Raw genomic sequence first — 24001 nt, 5'->3', positions numbered from 1 at the left:
CGGAAGTGAATTATTTTTAATTTGTTAGCAGCAAACGTTTTCTGAAAATAAAATTTCTCTAAGCAAAAAATTAAATTTCATTTAATAGTTAATTAATTTTATCTTAAGTAAAAAAATGGAATCACAAAATCACAACCAATATCAAGAACTCGATGTTGTAATGGGTACCACCACGCGCATTCCAAGGCTTATGTCCGCTGATGGTTTCCCTGAGTGGAAATATAGAATTGAGAAATACATAAAGATGAAAGACTTCAAGATTTGGAAATGTGTCATAAAGGATCCTTTCAGAATCACCACTACAGTTGGGGGGCAGGTGGTTGAAAAGAAAATCGAAAACTACATTGATGAAGATTTTGAGAGTGTAGAGGAACAAGAAAAGGCATTGGCCATTTTAACTATGGCTCTCTCACCAGACATCGCTCAAGGATTCATAGAATATACTTCTGCTAAAGCATTGTGGGAAGCCCTGATTGAGGTGTATGAGGGAAATGAGGACATGCGAGATAGTTGCCAAGACATGCTACGAAAACGGTTTAACATGTTCAACTATGTGCCTGGAGAGACTCTTGAGGCTTAGCTGCAGCGATTCACAAATCTTAACACGGAGATGACTGTGGCAGGGATCTTCTATACAAAGTCAAAAAATAATAAGAAGCTACAAAATGCCCTCCCAAAATCTTAGTACATGAATGTAGCAGTCATCAAAAAGACTAAGGATCTCAATCGCCTTTCTCTAGCTGAAGTGATGGCAGTCATCAAAGCATGTGATATTGATGACAAGCAACGAGAGATGAATCATGTCAACTCATACTCAGCTTCAAATCTTGGCATTTCATGTAACAATGCTCTTACTTCCTTCTCTTATTCATCTGCATGTTTATCCTTCACTGCTTCTCCTCAAGCTCAGATGCTTTCTCATCCATCAACTCCTTCTGCATCAGTCATAACCCAGCCACAAAATCAATCATTCATGACTACTTCATCTTCAAATGTGGATTTCTCTTCAAAGGGAAAGGAGTGTGAAGAAAACCTTGTCTTTGCTCCAGGATTAGTAAATTGCTACAATGCATTTGTAGCTGGGGAGCTTCCACCTCAATTGTCATTTGCAGATTTTGATCAAATCCATCCAGAGGATGTTGAGGAAATAGACATCACATGGCAAATTGCCATGGCAGTATTTAGGGCAAAACAGTTTGCCAAAAAGACAGGGAAGAATAATTAGGGAATGAGCGCTGATAAGAAGGTTGGATTCAACAAGGGAAAGCTTCGGTGCTTCAATTGCCACGAGCTAGGGCATTTTGCTCGTGATTGCCCTTATCCCGATAGAAGGGTTAATAATGACAGAACGATGGTTGCAGTTGGGAACAACCGAAGCAGTGGTCAAGCAAACAATGAAAAGGCTATGGTTGCGCAATGTTTCGACTGGGATGATCAAATACAAGCTCTCAACTTTTCTGGACCAGAAAATGCTCATCTGGCACAGGTAAGGGATGATGCTCCAGCAGGGGTTGTAGCAGATGAAAAGAGTGTAATGGAGCTACAGTTTGCTTTGATGGTATCCTCTTCTCATGAACCTAATTCGCCCAAGGTAAGTCTTCCATCATGCTCTAAGGTGTGTATCGATTATGTAAAAACTTTACATGACAAAATTGATACATTAGGCAGTGAAGTAAAAAATCTTAGGATTCTTCGTGAACTTAATGAAAAATTAATAAGAGAGGTAGAAGACCTTAGATATGAAGTGTACAAACTTCGAAAAGGACAAAAACCACTCAAAGCTCAATTGGAATCGAAAATTAAGAACTTTAGGAGACTCCAGGAAGACTACAGTAACAAATGTGAAAACTATGATTATGTAGTCAAACAAAATGCTACACTAGTGGCTGAAGTTGAATCTTTGAAAGGAAAGATTGAAACCGCCAAACTTGATGTTAGAAAATATGATTTCTCAAGTGAGGTGGTTGCAAATATGATAGACCAAAGCATGCAGTTTAAAAGGAATCAATCAAAAGGTCTAGGGTATAATAATGTACCCCCTCCCTTCAATCATTCATATGTGTCCAAGCCTTTGTCCAAAGAAGAAATTGCCAATGAATCATTTATGGTTTATGGCAAGCCCTCTGGTTTTATTTCGGGAGGATTTATTAATGTTGAAAGTACTAACATTTCTACTTCTCTACAGATCAATCCTTGAATCAGTCAAAGCACGAAGTTGAAGGATGTGTTTCTGAAAATAAAATCGAGTCTAAACCTGAAGCCTTAGTTTTTAATAAAGACAATACATTTTCTGATATTTCTAAAGACAATGTTTTTTATGGTGTTTTTATGACTTCTGACACTAGTTTGAATGTTTTGAAAAAGTCTGGTTTGAACTTTGTGGTTGATAATTTTAATGTTTGTGATAAAGATGTTGAAACACCACTAGTCTCACAACCCTCCCCATCTAACGCACCCTCACTTGCCTCACAACCTAATAATGTTGCACGTTCTTGTGAGAAAAGCAAGGGTGCAGATAGGGAATACAAATCTGATCAATGCAGTGCAAGCTATAACAATAATAAGCAGATTTGTTTTAATTGCGATACTAGTGGTCATATTGCTAGAAATTGTCAAAATCGTATGTTTGAGTTATAATCTTCCAAGAGGAGAGAACGAGTTCAAAGGAAGGTCTTTAAATAGAAACTCCTCTAGAAGTCGTTCTCGAAATGATGATTGGGCAGATGAACGGAATAGAAAACGGGCTGTCTGTCAAAGACATAAAAGGGTTTTTCATCACCATGTCCCAGGCAGTCTGCCAAAAATGAGCACAGCCAAGCCAAGGTAAAGCTCTTCACAAAGCCACAGTGGGTCTTCAACCAATTCTAGTAGAAGTCACACAGGCCTTAACCAGACTGATAAACACTCAATTTCTAAATTAACCAGGACATTTAGAAAACCTAATTATAAATGGCTGCCCAAACCTGCTCCCAGTACATCATTTGTGTCCTCAGAAAAATTTAAATGTGATAAATCTGAAAAGGCATCGGGATCACCCAGGAAGGTCATGACCTAGGTGCCCAAATCTAGATAAACCCGCACATTTTGCAGGGACAGTTGCGGGTAAATGTCGTCAGACCCTGGTTCGTCGACAGCGGCTGTTCCCGGCATATGACGGGAGATATCGCCCAACTGCACAACATTCAATCATTTAATGGGGGATATGTCTTTTTTGCGGGTGGAGATGGTGGTAAAATCACTCAAAGAGGAACCGTCTCAAATGGAGTTTTATGTTTCGAAAACGTCAATTTTGCTCCCGAGTTGAAACATAGTCTGTTAAGCGTTTCTTAGATCTGTGACAAGGATTGTTCTACACATTTCACTGACAAGGAATGCATGATTCTAAAGCCAGGCTTTGTCATCCCAGAAGAATAGATTCTTGTAAAACCAAAAAGGGATGGGAATGCCTATATCATCGATATGAAAGCAATCTTCCAGAACAAGTTACATGTCTTTTCTCGAAGATCTCCGAGCAAACTACCATGCTGTGGCACCGAAGATTAGGTCATGCTAACGCCAAGAACCTAAATCGTCTTGCGAAGAATGAGATGGTCCGTGGGCTGCCCGTCAAGGACTTCATTACGGTTGAGAAATGTGTGTCGTGTGCTCAAGGAAAGCATCATAGAAAGCCGCACCTGCCAGGTTCTTCAATTACTTCATATGGATTTGTTTGGTACAGTAAATGTTCTAAGCATAAAAAGAAGCTCTTACTGTCTGGTTGTGATTGATGACTTCTCTCGATTTACGTGGGTCTTCTTTCTATCCAACAAAGCTGGTGTTTCTGAATTGATCAAGAAGTTCATAGTATTAGTTGAGAACCAGACCAACAATCGGGTGAAGGCGCTTCGTACTAATAACGGGACAGAGTTTAAGGATTCTGTTCTCGATCATTTATGCGCGGAAAAGGGTATTTTGTGTCAATTTAGCTCGGCTCATACACCTCAACAAAATGGTGTTGCTGAAAGACGAAACAGAACGCTAAAAGACGTTGCAAGAACAATGCTATGTGATTCAAAGCTGCCAGTTTTCTTCTGGGCTGAGGCAATAAACACTGCCTGTTATGTTCAGAATCGAGTACTTATCAACAAAGCTCAGATGAAAACTCCGTATCAAATCTACTATGGATACAAGTCATCAGTCAATCTACTATGGAGTCTTATGACGTGCGTTGGTTGGAAGAAAATGAGACAGATGCCAGAGTGGGTCCGGATTGATTGTTTGATTACACGTCACTTTTCAAATCCTTAAACGTGTATTCAAGTGATATATCTAGAACTGATTTGCACTGGAAGAGTATCTATGAAGATGAAGACAAAGAAGTTGTGTACAAACCTGTATCTAAATCCTCTGCTTCATCGAAAGGGAAATCTAAATCTTCACTTGAGGGAGAGTCCTCTGGTTCGCATAAGGGAGGATCTCATGCTACATCTGAGGGGGAGCCTTCTGCTGCACCTGAGGGGGAGTCTTCTACAACATCTTCTGGAGAGTCCTCTGCTATTCCTCAAGGGAGACCGTTCTTGGAACATGATAGTCCTCAATCAGTCCATACTGATCCTTCTGATGCTGAAACGACACCTTACATATCTTCAGAAAAAGAGTTCATTCCAAATGATGCTTCCGCTGTCTCTTCAACCTTTATGGAATTACTCTTTCATGATCTTATTGCAGATGAGTATATTGCAGAACCATCTGGTGCTGCTCAACCAGCAAATGAAGGAGGAATCAACATTCACACTCTTCCTTTTTCTCTCAATGACATCAGCCAAGAAATACCTTCAAGGATTCAACGCAATCATCCGATCGAAAACTTCATTAGCCAGCTAGATGATGGTGTTAAAACTAGAAGTCAGAGTGGAGACGTGAATACATGTCTGTACTCTTGCTTTATTTCTCAAATTGAGCCCAAGAATGTAGAAATGGCTCTAAACGAACCTAGCTGGGTGGATGTAATGCATGAGGAATTGCACCAATTTGAAAAACTCGGTGTTTAGAAGTTAGTTGAGTTACCGAAGGGCAAGAAGTCTCTTGACACACGATGGGTCTATCGCAACAAGCAGGATGATTCAGGGGTTATTGTGCGAAACAAAGCTCGATTGGTAGTTCATGGGTTTCGATAGGTCGAGGGTCTTGACTACACTGAAGTTTATGCTCTAGTAGCTCGCCTGGAGGCTATTCGTATCTTCCTAGCGTATGCTTCTTATATGAACTTTACCGTCTTTCAAATGGATGTCAAGACTACCTTCTTGTATGGCAAGGTGAAGGAAGAAATCTACGTTGATCAACCCCCTGGGTTTGTTGACTCGAAGTATCCTACTCATGTCTACAAGTTGGACAAGGTGTTATATTGGCTGCATCAAGCTCCTAGAGCATGGTATGCGACCCTAACAAAGCATTCACCCGAACATGGTTACTCTCGTGGCACTATCGATCAAACCTTGTTCATAAAGCACGTCGACAAGGACCAGATACTCGTACAAATATACGTCGACGACATCATCTTTGGATCAACCAGTTAACAGCTTTGCAAGGAGTTCGAAGGTGTAATGAAGAAACGATTCAAAATGAGTTCTTTGGGAGAAATGACCATGTTCTTGGGGCTTCAGGTTAAACATAATTCAACCGGAATCCTGCTACATCAAGCCAAGTATGTGGAGGATATTCTTGAAAAGTTCGCGTTTCATGATGCTAAATCTACGTCAACACCGATGGCTGAACGACCTCTTCTGACTCTAGATCCTGAAGGCGAGTCCGTAGATCAAACTCTTTATTGATCGATGATTGGATCGCTGATGTATCTTACTGCAAGTTGACCTGACATTATGTTTGCAGTTTGTCAATGCGCACGCTATCGGGCTAATCCTAAACTTTCTCATCTTATTGCTGTCAAAAGAATTTTTCGGTATATCAAAGGAAGCCCTAAATTAGGTCTTTGGTATCCGAAGAATTCTAAATTTAATCTTTATGCTTTTGCTGACAATAATTATGGAGGCTATGAGCTTGACAGGAAATCAACTTCATGGGGATGTCAGTATCTAGGTGACAGGCTAGTTTCGCGGCAATGCAAGAAGCAACACACTGTCTCGACTTCCACAGCAGAGGTGGAATACGTTGCTGCATCAGCGTGCTGCTCTCAAGTTTTCTGGATCCAACATCAGCTGTTGGACTACGGTTTGAATTACTTTGAAACCCCTATCTATTGTGATAATGAAGCGGCAATTGAAATTGCTAAAAACCCAGTCCAACACTCTAAAACCAAGCACATCGACATTAAAATTCACTTTATCAGAGACTGTTATGAACAATCTTTAATCCGGCTAGAATAGGTCCACACTGATAATAATGTGGCAGATTTGTTCACAAAGCCATTTAACAAAGCTCGCTTCGATGTGCTTGTGGGATTTCTGAAAATGATACGTTTTGAGGATTAAGTTTTTTTATTATTTATTTTTCTTTTCTTAATTTATTTTTTTTCTTTTTCATTTTGGTTTCTTGTTTTAGGATAGTTTAAATTTGCGCATTTTTTTTATTTTTTTTATTTCGTATTCTCACCCATGCACAAATTTAGGGGGAGAAATATAATAATCCAAAAACAACAAAAAAAATCAGAAAATAAAAAAAATTCCAAAAATAGTGTCATTTCTATTCAGAAAATTAAAAAAAAAATTATTGTTGATAGTTTCGGTTGTAGGTATTGTGATGGGAAATGAAATTAACAAGTGATAATGGGCAACCTGAATCAGCGTAACGTACCTAAGTTGAATCGTCTACGCTCTGTACTCGATATGCTGGTAGGGACGAAAAATTTTAAATGGACTTGACTAGGAAAGTTGAACCTAATGAATTTAAGGACTTGACAAACTTTGACCTAGTTAGATCTGTTTAACCTGATGTCACGATGCTCGGATAGGTTGAGCAGGGAGATATACATGAGAATCTACCTGTCACATTAATTGAACCCGTACTTGGAACTGTGGCTTAACTTTTCCTCGATGTGCGGATTCTGTCCTTAATTCCGGTTGGATGGGGAGACTGGTAAATTCCGATAAATTAGGTCTGTAGTATATCATTTTCTTTCTTTCCGTCTGTTAGTCATATGTTGCACCCTTTGCGTGATTGGAAGAGATCCGACCTGGATTAAAACATATTCAACTCTATTTCTCTGCATGTTACATCTATGAAATTCCTCTTATCTGTTAGCCATATGTTGTCTCCTTTGCGTGACCTCAAATCCGACCTAGTACACAGCATATGCAACTTTCTACTTCTCAACCCCTCTAAAGTGATAAGTTATTAAATTCTGAATCTATCTTCTCTCTGAATGGTTGTCTGCTCACCCGGTGTAAGGAGTACTCTGGAAGTTCTTGATGGCTGGGGCATATCAGGAAGCGGGAAACACATTCCAGTACACTTAAAATTGAACTCATACAGATTGTCTGTAGATCTCGCTGCTCGATTTAGGTGGACAATAATGTCCCTGGTTGTAGTCAGTTAAATTGTCATAAGGTAAATTTATTTAAGATTTAGGATTTATCATAATAACAGAAATTTACAATTAGATATATGCCTGAATCTTGTCATTGGTAAAATATCCAAAACTGTCACAAATTTTTCGTGTTTAAGTGGACCACAATACTGGCAATCGATCAGACGAAGATGTGAAGATAAGAGTACTGACAAGTGGAATAAGGTTGTCCAACAACTTTGATCCAAGCATCACAAAAGTTATAGTGGTTAAGTTTTGTTTTGTCAAATTATTTTAGTTGAATTTTATTTTAACTTTTAAAATTTTTAATTTTTAAATTTTATTTTTATTTTTGTTTTACTTTTATTTTTATTTTTATTATTTTTACTATTTTAGTTTTATTTTTTTAATTTCATTTTATTTTTCCAACAATTAAAATTTTGTTTTGTTAATTTTTATTTTTATTTTTATTTTATTTTTGTATCGAAATTATTTTCAAATTAATCCTCAAAGTTTTTTTTTTTAAAAAAAAAATTCAATTGTTGTGTTGGAAGTTGAAAATACTGGGTAGTTATCAGGTAAGAGGGTAAGTGATGGTAAAAGGGGTTAAAAGGACTTCACTGCCGGAATCTCCTCATTCACGAGATTCCGGCCGCAAACACATCTAAACCCTCTCCTACCTTCAAAAAAAATATCTTTGATTTTCGGAAAACCGCTTCTACTATCACAGAGGTAATCACTTCTAGATCACAAATATGTGTTATTTGGATTTTCACCGAGTCATTTAATCAGATTTGACATTGTTTTGGATTTATTTTGTTGCGATTAATCCCTACATTTGCATATATCAAAGTGTTATACATTAATTTGTCGTGTAGGTGTGTTTTCTATGGATTTTTCGATTAAATGTTCATCGGCCGTAAACTCGGTGTTTACGGCCCAAGAACAATTTCGTTTACTGCCGTTGAGAATGATTTAATTACATACACAATTTCGATGCTATTAGTTTGAAAAAATTCTTAGGCTGTAAACTTTGAGTTTACGGCCCAAGAACAAAAATGTTTACTGCCGAAATTGTTCAAAAATTTAAAATTCGAGTTTTATTTTTTACTTTGGCCGTAAACTTGTTTCCACAACTCAGTTTTATTTATAATAAATTTGTTTTGATCATATTTTTTATTTATTTAAAATTTTTGGGTCAAAATAAAAATTTTCTTACAGTGCGTGTTTGAGTGCAGAAATTTGCAGACATGCACAACCTTGCAATCGTACTTGCAGACCCTCCGGCAATTCACTCCGATATGCGCTCGATGATACATCGGTTACGGGAATGTTGTTTAGCTAACGCGATTACGGTCAATCCAGTTGTGTATCAAAGTTTGATTCGCGAGTTTTGGGTGACCGCTAAAACGAACATGGATGATGATGGCAACTTTACTGTGAAAGCCAAAGTTCAGGGACGGGAGATTGTGATTGATGAAGGTTTCATTCGCGAGGCGCTGCTTATTGACGATCAACCCATTTTACCAACGAAAATCGGAATTGAAGATGCACAACGAATCCTACGCAGAATGAGCTATGAGGGAACTTTTCCGCCAACACTGAAGAAGTTACTTCATCCATATTGGAGGTGCTTAGCGCACGTTTTTGTTAGTTGCATTTCGAGCAGAAGGTCTAGAGCCGATGAGATTTTGCAGCGCACAACTGGTGCACTGGTATCTCTTGCTGCTGGCGTAAGATTCAACTTCTGAAAGTTCATCTTAGATGAATTTGTCATTAACGTTAGAGCCTCTACCCGAGATACTTTTCTATTGTATCCTCGCTTTATCTAGCTATTTATCAACATTCAGTTTCCAGATGTGAGAAAGGAAGGAGATACTCTCGATATGAAGTCCTTGGGTCCACACACTGTGGGACTAATCAAACAAAATCGTAAAGGCAACGTTATCTTTCAAGGACAGTATCCTCTAGAGAAGTTTGGAAAGTTTACAGAGTTGGATGAACCGACGGAGTCACACGATTTGTCTGAACAAACCTCGTCAGAGCAGGCATCTGCAGAAAAATTGACTCCAAACAACGTTGTTATTGATATATCAGAGGATGAAGGAACTGAAAAGGATAACACACCAACTCCTGATGCTCAAATCATCTCAGAACTTGAAAAGGAGTTGAGCCATGATCAAGATGGTGCAGAAATGCATGTCGGTGAAGAAAGAAACGATTCATTCGGTGATCTTGATTTAACAGGTTTTGATCGTGATGAAATTGCGACTTCCTTAGCCTGCTGTGAAAATTTTGTGTCGCATGAAAACCTTGACATGATTTTCAACAATGTCAATGACGTTGTTTTGCAAACAACCGAGACTAGGAAGTCAAGTGAAACGTTTGAAACTCAAACTCCAACATCGAAACAAATGGTGTCCGCATCAATTCCTATGGAGGCAGTTATAGGATGTTCCCCTTCTATATCTGCTTCTCCTACTACAGAACCATTTATGAGTGTATTTACCCCAGATTATTGTAACAACTCAAATTTTCAAACAAATTTTTCTTTTTAAAAATATATTTATTTCCATTCATTTCAAGACATAATTAGTTTAAGTATTCTGTCAATTACAAATAGTCAAAATCCCAAGATCATAAAAGCAGTCTTCAGTGTGTATCGATCACCCCGGCGCCTTCCCACGGTCCTCGCTAGTACCTGAAATACATGCACAACAACTGTAAGCATAAATGCTTAGTGAGTTCCCCAAAATACAACTTACGCACATACGCCTTTCCAGGCCCGACCTTCCGGTCCATGTGTCTCAGGGGACTTCCGTCCCTGCTGGGTAAACCTTCCAGTCCTACCCACGCCGACCTTCCGGTCCATCACACAACATATCGCCTTCCGGCCCATAACATATTGCCTTCCGGCCCATAATATAATCGCCTTCCGGCCCATAACATACATAACACATATAACAAATAACTTACCACATATAGCATACATATCACATATCATATCCGACCTTCCGGCCACACAGTCAAACCCTTCCGGGTACAGTATAGTGAGAAGACTCACCTCGTAAAAGCTGAACGCTAGCAAATCCTGAAATGACTCGTGCACAACCGACGAGCTACAACCTCCCTATAACATCACATATCTCATTAATACTTATATCTTCTAAGTGTGACTATCCCTAAGAAGTCAGACTTAGGTCAACTCTGGTCAACGGTCAACGGTCAACTCGACCGGACTCGGCGAGTGCCATGGCGACTCGGCGAGTCTAGACGTCCTCCAACTCTCTGAGATTCCCTATCTACTCGTCGAGTATCCTCCTCGACCCGACGAGTTACTCCTAGAAGAATCATGGGGGCCACCCCGACTCCACTCGCCGAGTCTGAAGAACAACTCGGCGAGTCCCAGTAAATCTTCAAGCTACTCGCCGAGTCTGAAGAACAACTCGGCGAGTCCATACCATGCAGACGAGCAACTGCTTCCTGAATTACGTATGGTCCCGAGATATACAATCATGGGACTTTCTTGACTTCTAAGCACCTTATTACTGGGGTATAAACGTCTGGGTAATAACATAATAACCCATCTAATCACTAAATGGGTTTCATAAACCCTAGATTCATATACACATCAAAATAATAGAAAGGAATCCGAAATATTACCTGGAATATGCCCTCTCTGTGTCTCCAAACCGCAGAACTCGAATCCCTTGCTGTTCCTTTAGCCAAAACCCTTCTCCTCCTTGCCCAACAATTTCTTCAAGCCCTAATATCCTCCAATCTTGCTCTAGATGCCCACAGCCGTTTAGGGTTCCTCTCAATCGACTAAAGACGGACAATGACGGCCTATAAGAGCATTATATACGATCCAAACCGAACGGTTAGGGTTTCTGCTGAACAGCGTCGACTCGCCGAGTCCATATCTGGACTCGTCGAGTCCAGTCGCGGACCCGCGACCAAGTCTGCGATCCTACTCGGCGAGTCTAGGCTCCAACTCGCCGAGTCCCCCCTCAACTCACCCCAAAAACATAATTAATCAATACCTGAGATTTCGGGCTGTTACAATTCTGACCAACCTCAATCTAAGAGAGAAAGACTAGACGTGAGGCAATCTGACCTAATTGCAAGCTTCATTAGCGGTCTTCCTACCCCTCCTGTCACTACTACTACCACTAGACTCACAACCACCAAGATGTTTCCAACAGGTCCGAGATCAGCATTTACTGTTGGTGGTCCCTCTGCGCTGCCTGGTTTCTTAGTTCCAAGATATAATCGGGATGCTGCTTCTGAGAGGTTGGCGTTGCACATGGCTGAAGAACAACTTCTATCGCCAGAACCTCGAGGAAAAGGTGTTGCCATTGAAGAAGGTGGTGCTAGGGATGACAATCTCATTCTTTCTGGTTTGCAAAAGGAGATTTCAGTTTTAAGCCAGAAGAATATCGAGTTAGATATTCAGGTAGCGGAACTTCGTGATGAGAATGTCAACATTAGGATTCAAGTCTCTAAGTTGCAATCAGATAAATCTAATCTTGGCGTACAAGTGGCCGAGCTCAAAAAGGATAAAAAGCTGAAGACTAAGCAGATTTCCGACTTGCAAGATCATTTCAATCTGCTAACTTCAAGCTACTTTGAACTGAAGAAGAAAGTTGAAGTAGACCTTGGAGACAAATACCAAACGTCTGTTGAAGAACAACGGATCAATCTTCACCTGCAAGCTTTCCCAGTTGACCTACCAGTCGGTCAGTCTTCTGGTACTGCTAATCGTAAGGTTGATGAACCTCCTTTGGCTCCACATATTACAGAAATCATTCGTCATGGTCAAGAAGAAGAAGTGAAGAAAGGACAGTTGATGTTCAAGAGAAACACTAATCTGAATGCTTCTCGGGGCGAACCGTTAATCACAGTTACTGATCTTGAAGTGGTTCGGTTCTGAGATACGTTTGGAGACAGATCGGGAGTTGCTTCTTGGGGATTCCATGAACCACTTAAGATGTTGATAGTCATTCGCAAGAGCAGTAATTCTGAGTTGTACAAGAATAGCCATGATTTTAGCTCGTTCACGAGGGTTGATTTGGCAGAGCGGTCTCAAGCTCCCATCATCAATTTAACGAATAATCCACAAGTTACTCAATTGAATCACTTCCTTGATGATCAAGTCAAAAAGGGGTTTCCTTCAATGCCCACTACAGAATCTGTCATATTTGAATATTCAGATGTTTTGGAACCGTCCAATGACAAGCCGTTGCAGATAGTGATGTGGCCCGCAACGAAACAAGTCAAGCAGTTTCCGGTACTTCAAGGCTTTTCAGATGGGTCTCTTAGTTCATTGGAGTGCTGAGTTTTTGATGAAACTACTTATGGTGCCGTCATTAAGCTTAAAGATGGGTGCATCAGGCTCTATGATCGCAGAGACTTGTGACAGTTCAGGAAGTGGGATATTCACTATCTCAACAACTTTCTGATTAAGGTTGTTGAAGATATATATGAAGAAGGTGCTAAAGTGTACACGACAATGGTGGCTGAAATTTTGAACAAGCGTATGTGGAACGGAGCCATGGGACAAATGGACGTTATGATTGTCAACAAGGGGTGACCTTGGGCTAGTCCAAACCACGGGGGAGATTGAAGGGCCCTAGAATAAGGGTTTGGTCTAGTTATAAGAGTCAGTGATAGGGGTGTGTGTATGAAACATGTTTTTGGTCATGTTTGTGGTTGTAATAGAGTTTACGGCCGTAAACTCCTTACGGCGGTAAACTCCTCACGGTCCTAAGGTCTATATATAGAGATTTGTGTAAGATGTTTTAGGTTGTTGATGCCTTTCATATTTTCCAGTTCCACCAAGTTGTATCAGATGTTTTAAGGCTATAAAGCGTATGCAAGCTTGGTTTGTTATTTCTTTGCTTACTATTTCGTATTGTGTGATTGTTATTTGCTTTTGATCATTGGTAGATCCGATTTTCGACTTTACATGGATACAGAGACATGCGGCTCGAATTCATGAGACCATTGTCATTGGTGATCAAGGAAAGGTGCAGAGCGAGATAATGCATGTGGTGCGTGTCTGAGAAAGGATGTGTGTCTCCACGGCAGGTGGCCGATGGTTAGGAATCTGGTGGTGGTCAAGGCCATTTCGAGTGGAAGGCTCGTAATGAGGGTATGGGCAGTTGAGGACTTTTGGGTCGAAGTATGGATAGAAGATTATCGAGCAGCCAACTTCCGGACAAGTATGTGTATTTTTGCTTGGATTTTGAGCAGTAGGGGAAAGGGTTTCGGAGGATCATCAGCGTGTTCTGAAGCGTTAGCGCTTTCTTTGTATTCCAATTGAGTGTTTGGATACACTAAAGTTGCGCGTTGGGTAAAATGAAGAATTATTTATGGGGTTCAGAGGAAATGTATTGTTGTATCTGTATGGTGCTGGGAGTAGGAGATCAGTGGTTGAGGCAGGACATTGTGATGTTCTATAATGGTGTTCTGTAATACACGGGAATAATGTTCCGATTTCAGAGTTATTTGGAATTTTGAGTTTGAGACGACTAGTGGTGTATCATGTATCTACAGTTCCAGTGGGAGCCCTTTGGGTATTGGCATCAAGAGGGATTAATTAAGAAAGTGGATCTCCGTAGAGGTAGGTATTTTGTTATAGCGGTTACCGCCAGAGTCTGTGATGCATATGTGGGACAAGGCTGTGTAGCTATCTATGATAGTCTACAGAGCATGGGTTAGTGGACGTGGTGTGGCATTGTCATGAGAATAAGAGTATGGGGTGAAGCTACAGGGATTCGTAGTATTTATTAGTCAGAGGGAGTTGTGATGCTATAGGGAGCCATAGTACTCACAAGTCAGAGAGAAGGAGTTGTGGTACTGCGGGGAGTCGTAGTACTCACTAGTCAGTCGGTGTTGTGGTGCTACGGGGAGTCATAGTACTCATTATTCAGAGGCTAACATGATGTTGCGGGGAGCCATAGTAATCACTAGATGGCAAGAGAGTGTAATGATGGAGTGTTCTCCGATCAGTGTATGATGCATAATAGTTTTAGGCGTGAGTAGCCCTAGCATTGTGTTTTGGAGCTTGGTTGTTGAACCAGGGGTGAGACTGGGGTCTCCGTCTCTGTCGGGAATCGTTATATTTTGTTTTGATTTGTGATTGTTGCAACATGAGGAGGTTAGAAAAGTGGTATTGAATGGGGCACAGGCCGGGTCATGAGAAGAGTATCTTATTGGGGAGCGAGGTTCCAACTTTGGGTTGGACCAAACTCTCGAGTTGAATTTGGAATTGATGGTGCATGGGTAAACGAGATGAAATTCTGGAATTCTGAGGTGAATTCTTGGATGAGGGTATTTTTGTCGTCCGATGTCTAAAACCCGTATAGGTCAGTAATCGAGTATGAGAGATACCGCGAAATGCACATGAGATATGCGCAGCAGACATCAAAGGTCGGGGTTGAGTCGATCTTCAGTTGGATTGTAGTTTTCGTATGAGGTAAAGAGAATTTTGTGACTTGTGTGTCACTGGGCCGAGATAGTTGACACAAGAAGGAAGTTAGTGAGACATTCTGAATCATGTCATGGGTAACCATGGAAGTTCAACTATGGGGTTGAGGTTCTATGAGTTTTCCTATAACAATAACCATCATTCGAGCATCTGTATGCCACCCTTTGAGCTGTTGTATGGGAGGAGGTGTCGGACCCCCAATTGCCAGGGAGAGGTAGGGCAACGTGTGATGGGTAGTACAGAGATTGCGCTTCAGACGATCGAGCAGATTCAGAAAGTCAGACAGAGGTTGTTGACCGCTTAGAGTCGCCAGAAGAGTTATACGGGCAGGCGCCGGCCTGAGCTCGAATTTCAGGTCGGCGATTTCGTGCTCCTGAAGGTGTCTCCTTGCAAAGGAGTGATCCGATTCAGGAAGAGGGGCAAGATGGGCCCCGATATATTGGTCCTTTTAGGGTGATTGCGAGAGTAGGCAGGGTAGCCTACCGTTTGAAGTTACCTGCAGAGCTGGGTCAGATTCATGACACTTTCCACGTGTCACAGTTGAGAAAGTGTATAGCCTACGAGTCGGTAGTGGTACCCTTAGAAGATATTCAGGTGGATACGAGCATGAACTATATTGACAGACTGGTGGCGATTAGGGATCGGAAGATCAAGGTTTTGAGGAACAAGGAGGTGCCTCTGGTGCAGGTCCGGTGGCAGCATTAGAAAGGGTCATAGTTGACTTGGGAGCCGGAGCGTGGGATGCGGGGGAACCATCCAGGGTTGTTTGCAGAGTAAGACTTCGAGGACGAAGTCTAATTCTAGTGGGGAAAAATTGTAACATCTGGATTTCCAAGTATATTATTTTATTCCTTTATTTTTGGAGGTTGGGAGGGGACTCGCCGAGTAGGTGCTTAGACTCGCCGCGTATGGTCGTGGATTCTTATCCGATTTCACAGCTAGACTCGGCGAATTCATGAGTGGACTCGGCGAGTCCACGTTGTTTAATGAAACCCTAATTTCCTGGGTTTGGGACCTATTTAAAGGCCCTTAGGGCTATCATTTGTGGCTACCAAACCCCAGAGAGAAACCCTAATAGATCTAGAGAGTTTGTGAGGAAGGAGAGGCCACTTTTGATCATTTTGTTGGTGTGTTTGCAAGAAGGAGGTGACCAAGGCAAGAGGAGGCTTAAGGAGGAGCGATTCTGGTGATTTAAGAGTTCAAAGACTTCATCTTGAGGTATTTATTCGGACCTTCTTCAGATTTGGTGTTGATTCTTAGAGTTAGGGTTTTCTAACCCCTTTAGAGGATGGATATGTGGAGCAATTGGTCCCTTATCGAGTTTATGCTTTGGATCTGTTCTCAAAGAGGTGCAGAGACCTTAACCCTTGGAGCTTTATGAGTTATTTTAGGAGCCATGAACTTAGGATGTTATTTTTTGGGCTAAATCACCAAGTGAGACCATCTAGATGTTATATGAGTGTCAAGGTCTGAACTTTACGTGATTATCATGCTTGGGAAGGTTAGATCTATGGATTAAAGGAATAGATCTGACCTCAGGAGGTCAATGGAGTTTGTGCATTGCATGAACTCGCTGAGATCAAAGATCAGACTCGGCGAGTAGGGTTAGGGTTTCCCATAAATCACTCAGTGAGTAGACTTGCCGAGTTGGGGAAATAACTCACTGAGTCAGAGGGGGATTAGAGGACTGGAGTTCAAGGTGGAACTCGCCGAGTTGTTCTTGAGACTCGGCGAGTTGAGTCGGGGTGGCCCCGTGATTTTTGCCAGGTGTAACTCGTCGAGCAAGGGGAGGAACTTGACGTGCCATGTGGGACTAAAGAGTTAGTGGACACGTGTAGACTCACCGAGTCGCCCAAGTGCACTTGACAAGTCGGTCAATGTTTGACCGTTGACTTTTGTTGACTTTTAGGGTTTGGTCAACAATGGGGCCGTTGAGCAAAGAGAGGGGTAAAATGGTATTTTACCCTTCTGAGGATGCCAAGAGAGAGTTGAGTCTAGTCTCAAGAGTTATATTTACGAGAGTATTTACCTTATGTGATCAGGCGGAGGCTAGACCATATTTCTACCGAGTCAAAGATTACCGAGATATCTGAGGTGAGTCTTCTCACTATACCTTACCTTGAGTGGTAACAGAGTTATGTGATAGAGTTATTGTATGCTATTTATGTGATGTGTTGCACTGCATTATATCTATGTGATTTATGCTGTGTGTATATCAGAGTATATATGAGTTAGAACTGGAAGGTTCACAGAGCTAGGACCAGAGGGTCCATAGAGTTAGATGTGACTGTGTATATGTATATTATTTATGTGTTGGGATTTATTATTTCTATGTGATTTATGCCATGTGTATATCAGAGTATATCAGAGTTAGAACCGAAAGGTTCACAGAGCTAGGACCAGAGTGTCCACAGAGTTAGGGCTTAAGGGCCCGCAGAGTTATAGCCTCGAGTGGCTAGTACGTGTTATGCGTGGTATTTTGGGGAACTCACTAAGCTTCGTGCTTACAGTGTTTTGTGTTATGTTTTACAGGTTTTCTCAGGATCACGGGATGACACCGGCTCGATTGTACACACCAGAGGAAGAGTTTGTTTTGCGAATCCTGGTTTATTAATTGACTGAAAAAAGAGCCATGTATCATAATTAAAACAAAAAGGAGATTTTTATGGAAAGTGTTAAAGAGATTTAACTATTTTAAATGAAAAATTCATTTTGAAAATTTGGCTATTACAATTACGGTGTGTCTAGATAAGAAGAAGTGCGAATTTCATTAAAGTTAACACATCGTCTCGACGGCTAGAAGAAGGAAGAAGGTGGAGGAAGGAATCAACGATCGAGCAAGCAAGTCCCCATTCTTTAGCTTGAGACTCCTTTGGACCATTGTAAGATTCAAAGACTCGATTTTTTATCATTCCAAGTTGTTAGATCTTAAGCTTTGCCCTTTTTCCTATTGTTCTTGAGTGATGGAATGGTTAGGCCATATAAAGTTTGCAATGTTATGAATCCCCAGGTCAATAGGAGTAAGTAATGTTTTGGATCTGGATTATAACCAAGTTTTGATGTTATGCATAAAGATGAAGTCATAAATCCCCATTTTAACCTATTATTGGTTCAATACATGCATCGGATATGTATTTCTATAAAGCACCAACCTTTGGGATGGTTTTTGTGTTTGACTCTCTTCTAGAAAGATTAGATTATGGAACTTACGTTTTAAGAGCTCATTGGTTAAGCCCTTCATTTTAAGCCTTATGGATAGGGTTTTAGACATCTTCGGGTAGTCCCAATGGGTAAAGTTGGAAAATTTATCCTTCTAGATCACATTTTGGTCTAGATCTGAGCTTGGAGATCTTGGAATCAAAGGAAGCAACTTAATGTATTAAGTTGTCGGATCTCAGGAAAACACGACATGTTTGTATGTCAACAAGGCATGTTGGCTGGCGTTTTCTCGACTATTTGGATCCTCGTGGAACACGGCGTGGCCAAGGGGCAACACAGCATGTTGGAGTCAACATGGACTTTTAACTTTGACTTATAACTTTGACCAAGTTTGGCCTAGGGTCTTGGGTATTTTTGGATTGTCGTTTGAAGATTGGTCATTTGGTTAGATAGGTGGTTGTTAGAGTTAAGATTCAGAGTTGGGATCTCATCAGTTATAGATCAGATCGATTGGTGAGTTCATCATTGTGTTTAGTGGGTTGAAGGCACCAATGTCGGCCCATGGTTTGTTATGTAGGGTGCTATATGTATGTGTGATTCTTGCATGAGTATATACCTATATGCTTACTTGGTAAGGAGCGATGGTTATTATGTAGGGTGCTAGATGTATGTGTGATTCATAATAACTTTAGTTAACTTGTAAGCAAATATGTTAAGTCACATATTATGGGAACTAAATAATTTTCAAAGGTTAGGTTTCAAAGTTGTTGTGCAACTCTTGTCTGAGTCCTAACCGTTTTAGTGTAAGACCTCACATTCGAAGAATTACCTAGTTTTAGTAATATGTAGTAGTATTTATGAGGTAGTTAAAGGAAGTTGGCGGGGGTTCCTTCTATAGCTGATGGCGGAGAATGGTGTGGTGATTACCCTAAGAAAGCCTAGGAAGAGATTTAGGGTTGGGATCCTTGTCATGATAAAGGATGTAAGTGCGGATCTCAAGCGATTGGGTGGATTGGCTGGATATGTGATGCATAGTAGTGTAGAGGGATGGGATGCTATGCCATATTTGGAATCTTCTTGGTAGGAAGTGAGATTTTGATGTTCTACATTTGGCTATGACTTGGAGTGTTACTGCGTGAATGTTGCTTGCTTTGTTCTTTGTGGAACTCTTAGGTGATGGGATTTAGCTACTATGTGAATACTTTAAGTCACATGTGACAAAGGTTGAATAATCTCAGAGTAATGGATTTAACTCAATTATGCAGCTCTCGTCTGAGTCTTAACCTTTGTAGGGATGAATCTTTTACTTAAAGGATTATCTGAGCTTCGTTACATGGAGTTGTGTTCGTGAAGTAGCTAACTGACATCATGAGGAGTTTTTCAACACCTGATGGCGGGGTGAGGCCGAGAACCTAGGAAAGCTTAGGAAATGCATTAGTTGGTTTTGATGTGCTGTTTCGCGAGTGCTAAATGGAAAGGAATTTACCAAATCCCAAGAAAAGGTCCAAGGTATATACACGTGCAAGATCTTATTCGAGACAAACTTTTTCTAAACCCAACAGTTCATGTGTCAGATCTTACCAACCTCGGACCAGTCACAAATCAACCACACCCTTCCGACCGCTGACCAAACAAAGTGCCAAAGCAAAAGACAAAATTTCAGCATGTCAATGTGAATTTAATTGTCAGAAAAACTTTTCTAATGTCAAAACTGATATTTTTCAGAAACCTCGTAACTTTTCAAAAAGGCACTACACTCCAAAAATTCTCAAACACCTAGGACTAGGATTAAAAGTTAACACGAAACCAGTCCCTGCAACCTCTTTTCATGCATCAATCAGAAGCTTATCTATTGTCCCAGGCTCCAAACTAGTTTGGATGCCTAAACTAACTGTGTAATTTTTAGGCCTTGTGCAAGGAGGAACAAGAAGAAGAATGGTTAATTGACAGTGCCTGCTCCTTGCACATGACAATAAGGTTAGAATACCTTCAAGATTTCAGGCCAATTTGCAACGGTGGAAATGTCACTTTTGGGAATAATGCTCATGGAATAATCCGAGGTTACGGTGTTCTCACTACGGAAAACTTCTCTATTCTAAAGGTTACTTACGTAGAAGGCCTTAAACACAATCTCATCAGTATTGTTCAACTATGTAAAGCAGGCCATCGTATTGAATTCGATGACTAATTTTTCTATGTAATGACAAGCGATAGAAGCACTTGTCTGATCAAGTCCAGATCCAAAGGTACTATGTACCCTCTGGATGTGTCTCTGATCATAGGCAAACCGTAATTATCATTTCTCTCCAAAGCTGTATCCGAAGTCAGCTGGCTATGGCACCGCAAGCTCGCACATCTTAACTTCAGATACATCAACAACTTGGTCACCAGAGAACTAGTCAGTGCTCTTCCAATCCTCAAGTTCAGCAATGATACTCTCTGTCCCGCATGTGAATGTGGAAAGCAGTTCAAGGCAAGTCATCCCACGGTGATTGATTCCTCAATCTCCGAACCATTGGAACTTTTACATATTGATCTTTGTGGTCCATCTACCGTAGCCAGTCTTCATCAAAAAAAATATATACTGGTTATTGTGGATGACTTCACATGTTTCACATGGGTCTTCTTTCTTCGACACAAGTCAGAAACACCGTAGGTGTTAACCAACTTCATCAAGGAAATCGAACTTCATATCAAATTACCAGTCAAACGTATCCGAAGTGACAATGGAACTGAGTTTACAAATCATCTTTTAAATAGTTTCTTGGTTTCCAAAGGGATTACACACAACTTCTCAGCTCCTTACACACCACAACAAAATGGCCTAGTAGAACGAAGGAACCGCACTCTAGTAGAAGCTGCCAGATCCATGCTAAATTTTCCAAACCTTCATCTTTACTTCTCGGCCAAAGCAGTGGCCACAACCTGTTTTGTTAAAAATCGAAGCATTGTGTGCAAACGTCTCAACAAAACACCCTATGAAGGTCTTAACAACCACAAGCCAAATGTTCGATTCTTTCATATTTTTGGGTGTAGATATTTCGTAATCAACAATAGAGATCATCTTAATAAATTTTCCCTGAAGTCTGATGAAGGCATCTTCCTTGGCTACTCCACTAACAAGGTCGCTTATCGGGTTCTTAATAGATGCACAAGGTTGATAATTGAAAGCTTCAATGTAAAGTTTGATGACCATCACATCCGCAACTCAGCTCCATCAATTGAAACCACATCAATTCTAGAAAGTGATATTCCTGCATCTTCGGGTCCATTAAATCTAGTTGAAGTGAACTATGACGATCTCTTTGATCTGGTGGATACAACCAAGCTATCTGAAGTTCTCGTGTCTCTAGAAGCTCAACAACAACATGCGGATGTATCTGGTCCCGTTGCGTCCGAAGAAGTGTCAATAAATACTCCCACCTCGCTGATTGAGGTGGAAAATATAACTCCGAACCAAACAACAACCATCGAGGTTCCAGTACTAGAAGATGCAGCTCCAATCCGCAGAGAGGTTCAACCATCCAAAATTTCGTCGGATTTGGATGACGAAAACATAGAAAACATTGATGCAAGAACAGATTCAAGAATTTTTACCCATCCATCCGTAATCCAGGGGGATCCCTTGCAGGTCCTTGGCAATCTCCCTTGCACACTGTAGGGGGAACCCTCGCCATCTGCACAAAATAACTGTGATCACGCCTTCCCAGTTCATGATAATTCAGCAGGATGTTCTAAAATCCAGGGGAGACTACTGTCTCCAACCGCAGAGTCTTCTGACATTGAATACATTCCCTCCACCGCAGCTGCTGATCATCTTCAACCCCTTCTACATGTATAGACAAAAAACCATCCACCAGGTCAAATTATTGGCAACCCGTCCACAGGAATCCAGACTCGATCATCCAAGGACTTATCTGATCACTGCCACTACGCAGCGTTCTCGTCCTCAGTCAAACCTCGATCAATCAAAGAAGCGCTAATCGAACCAGACTGGATATCTGCAATGTAAGAAGAGCTAGAAGAGTTTAAAAGAAACAAAGTATGGCATCTCGTTCCAAAACCACATGACCACACCATTGTTGGCACAAGATGGGTGTACAAGAATAAGTTAGATGAATCTGGTGTGGTTGTCAGGAACAAGGCAAGACTAGTTGCCAAAGGCTATAGTCAACTTGAAGGCATTGACTATGATGAAACGTATGCTCCGATAGCACGAATGGAAGCCACCGGATCTTCTTGGCATACACAGCACACAAAAACATAAAAGTTCATCAAATCGATGTAAAAAATGCTTTCTCAATGGGGAATTAAAAGAAGAGGTTTATCTTCAGCAACCTCCAGGTTTCAAAAGCATTGAATTCTTAGACCACTGCTACAAGCTTGAAAAAGCAGTCTATGGTCTAAAACAAGCCCCTAGAGCATGGTATGAGACTCTATATGAATTTCTTGTTTCTTCAGGTTACAAACAAGGAGTGATTGATGCCACATTATTTCGAAAAGCAAATGGTGATCATCTAATGCTTGTACAAATATATGTGGACGATATAATTTTTGGCTCAACTGATCAAAAGATGGTGGATGAATTTGCTAAGCTCATGACCAACAAGTTCCAAATGAGCATGAATAGAGAGATTAATTTCTTTCTAGGACTTCAAGTGAAACAAGTCCCTCAAGGGATATTCATTCATCAAGAAAAATACACCTCAGAACTATTGAAGAAATATTCAATGCATAATTGCTCCTCGGCTAAGGTTCCCATGGCCTTTGGTTATAAGATATATGTTGATCCCTCAGGTGAATAACTTGATCACAAGTCTTATAGAGGTATTATTGGATCTCTGATGTACCTCACTGCTAGCCGACCAGATATAGTCTTTGCAATGTGTGTATGTGCAAGGTACCAGGCTCATCCTAAAGTCTCTCATATGACCACAACCAAACAAATCCTATGGTACTTAAAGGGAAGCAAATCTCTAGGATTATGGTACCCCGCAGGAAATGATTTCAGTCTTCAAGCATTCACAGATACAGATCATGTCGGATGAAAACTTGATCGTAAGAGCACCTCAGGAGGATGTAAATTTCTAGGTGGAAAACTAGTCAGTTGGTCCACAAGGAAGCAAAATTATGTGTCATTATCTACCGCAGAAGCTGAATATGTGGCCGCAGCCAGCTGTTGTTCTCAAGTCTTATGGATGAAAACACAACTATTGGACTACGGATATAGAATGCTGAGGATATCAATCTATTGTGACTCTGCAAGTTATATAGCGATCTCTCACAATCCTATTCAGCACTCCAAGACCAAGCATATTAAACTACGGTATCACTTCATCAAAGACCACATCCTGAAAGGTAACATTGAATTTGTTTTTGTCCCTACTCATGAAGAAATTGCTGATGTTTTCATAAAGGCACTTGACTATATAAAACTCAACGGTTTCTTACAAATGTAAGGAATGATGAACCCGGACCCACAATTCTTTTTGAATTAACAAGTAGCACAAACCATCCTTGGTCTTCGTTACGGTCCTAGTTGAAGTTAAATATGATAGATGGTTTTGTTATATTATATATACCGCAACCATATATCATACTTATACTTCAATGGACTTTCTTGTCTGTTATTGCTAATCATTATTTAAGTGTTCCTCTCAGTTCTTTTACCGCAGTCAACCATCCGACGACATTTTATCCATCCACAATGAAGTTTCAATCCGCAGTTTCCATAACTAATTCTCTCTTTACTAAAAAAAAGGTGTGCTATTTAATGATACTTCATTAAATAGAGAAAACAAAAAAAAGGACATTTAATTTAAAAAAAAACATTCCTTGTGCATCTGTAT

This window comes from Lactuca serriola, chromosome 9 (assembly GCF_051521515.1).
Source record: "Lactuca serriola cultivar US96UC23 chromosome 9, Lser_US96UC23_V15, whole genome shotgun sequence".
NCBI lineage: Eukaryota > Viridiplantae > Streptophyta > Magnoliopsida > Asterales > Asteraceae > Lactuca > Lactuca serriola.
This window is presented reverse-complemented; position numbering follows the sequence as displayed.